General features: G+C 35.1%; 1 pseudogene; it reads right to left on the bottom strand.

The window, feature by feature from the left end:
- Positions 1–331: 331 nt before the first annotated feature.
- Positions 332–2,098, bottom strand: LOC135232293 (peptidyl-prolyl cis-trans isomerase A-like; annotated as a pseudogene).
- Between the last annotated feature and the right edge of the window lie 441 nt (positions 2,099–2,539).

Raw genomic sequence — 2,539 nt, 5'->3', positions numbered from 1 at the left:
TCCCCTTATCTGAAGTGAAAATATCTAAAATCTACTCAGTTAATGTGCCTTTAATTCTAACAATTTATTCTATGCCCAAAGAGTAGAGTGGAGTCTCAAGTTAAACTAACTTAATAACAAGAAAACATGCCCATATAAAAACGTTTGATTATGCCACGTAAGTTTAAAAGAGACACGTTTAAAAACAGCTTTATTTAAGTATAACATCATGCAATAAACTGTACGTAATTAAATTGAATGATTTGATTTTTTTTGTTTGTTTAATTTTTATTTAATTATCATAAACTTAACTATGCAATCCAGCTATACTTGGAGGAGGATAAGTAAAAATATGGAACCTAAAAAACTGCAGCAAGAACACAAAGATTACAGGATATTGCAAGTAGTCTGGGTGTGGAAGGGTGCTTTCCCCAGCTATAGGAGAAACGGTCTGATGGTTAAGACAAACATGAAATACTGATGCAAATTATTAGAGTTGTCCACAGTTGGCAATGGTGATCCTCTTGCTGGTCTTACCTTTCCTATACCCAAAACACTCCTTAATGTTCAACCTTCTTTCACCTTGCCAAAGGCCACATGCTTGCCATTCAACCACCCAGTCTTGGCAGTGCAGATAAAAAACTGGCAACCATTTTATTGGGCCCAGCATTCACCACGGGCAAGATGCCAGGACTCATACGCATCAGGATAAAGTTTTCATCATCAAATTTCTCCCTGTAGATGGACTTGCCACCAGTGTCTTTACAGCATGTGAAGTCACCACCCTGGCATATTGGAAAAAAACAAACAAACCATTGCTGTTGAGTCAATTCCAACTCACAGCAACCTTGTAGGACAAAGTAAGACTGCCTCATAGGGTTTCCAAGGCTGTAATTTTTATGGAAGGATACTGCCACATCTTTCTCCTACTGAGCAGCTGGTGGGTTAGAATTGCCGGCCTTCTCATTAGCGGATGAGTATTTAACCAACATTTCTGTGAAAGCAGAAATCTTTATAACCAAATCTTTCTCCCCAATGCTCAGAGCGTGAAAGCTCTCTGCTGTCTTTGAGACTTTGAAAACAGCTTGAAGGAGACACATCCCCAGGAGTTAGGAGTTCAGGGCAATGTCAAAATACATGGTGGGGTTGACCATGGCTGGGCGTAGTGGGGCTGGACGAAGCTTCTGATCTGGGCAATAGTGGGGGCAAAGTGGCCAACTGGATGTTTTTACATATGCATATACCTTTGAAGTCATGGCCATAAATAAAGAACATTAACATATCCAACTTCAAAAGTTTCTTCATGCCAATTTTTTGCTTTAACTTGTCACAGTCTGCTTTGAAGTAAAATTATACAATTCAGTGTATAGTATAACAATCTTACAACTTTCTCCCCTCCTGAAATATATGCTATTGTAACACAATTTTTTATGGCCCATGTGGTTAGAGGTTTATAAATTTTGTTGAAAGAATGTGTACTCTGTGATTGTTGGTTGAGATGCCTTATGAAGGTCAATCATGGTAAGTTGGTTGTTAAGCAGGGTTTCCTCTCTACATGTTCTGTCACTTACTGAAAGAGATACTGAAATGTTTTGCTATGATTTTGTATTGTCTGTCTTTGCATTTCTGTCAGTTTTTGCTTCATGAGAATATATATTATTTGCAATTACACATGAAACAATTACCAAGAAAGACCATATTCTGGGTCATAAAAAAAATCTCAATACATTTAGCAATTCAGGTCATATAAAGTATATTCTCTGACCTCATTGGAATTAAATTAATAAAAGTAACACAAGGATCTCAGGAATATCCCTGAATATTTGGAAGCTAAATAACAAACTTCTAAATAACTCATGGGTCAAAGAAAAAATCAAAAAAGAAATTGAAAAGTATTTTGACCTAAGTTAAAATGAAAATAACTTTTTAAAATGTCTGGGATGCTGCTAAAACTAATATGGGTATATATTTTTCATAAAATTTTGAAAAACTTCAGGCATTATTTTTCAATATTTTTTTTATATCTCCCCTCTTCTATTTCCTGTTCACTGAAGACTCCCATTATAGAGATTTTAAGCCATGGTGATTCCACAGTTCACAGATGCTCTATTAATTTCTTTGTGTGTGTGTGTCTGTTTATTCTCTTTCTCTTTGTGTTTCACGTTAGATAATGTCTATTATTATGTCTTCAAGTCCATTAATCTTTTCTTCTGAAATTTCTAATCTGTCATTGACTGCATACAGTGAATTTTCCACTGGAGAAATTGCAATGTTCATGTCTAGAAGTCCAAGTTTGTTCTTTTTTATATCTTCCTTATCTCTAATTATCTAAACACATGAAATTCAATTATAATAATTGTTTTCATGTCTTTGTCTGCTAATTCTAACATCTGTGTCAAATCTGGGTTGCTTTTGATTGATTGACTTTTCTCCCTGTTATTAATCATATTTTGCTGCCACTTTACATGACTAGTAAATTTTGATTGGATGCCAGATATTGTGAATTGTACCTTGCTGGGTGTCAGATATTTTTGTATTCCTATAAATGTTCTTGAATTTT

Source organism: Loxodonta africana, chromosome 8 (genome assembly GCF_030014295.1).
Source record: "Loxodonta africana isolate mLoxAfr1 chromosome 8, mLoxAfr1.hap2, whole genome shotgun sequence".
Lineage (NCBI taxonomy): Eukaryota > Metazoa > Chordata > Mammalia > Proboscidea > Elephantidae > Loxodonta > Loxodonta africana.
This window is presented reverse-complemented; position numbering and strand designations above follow the sequence as displayed.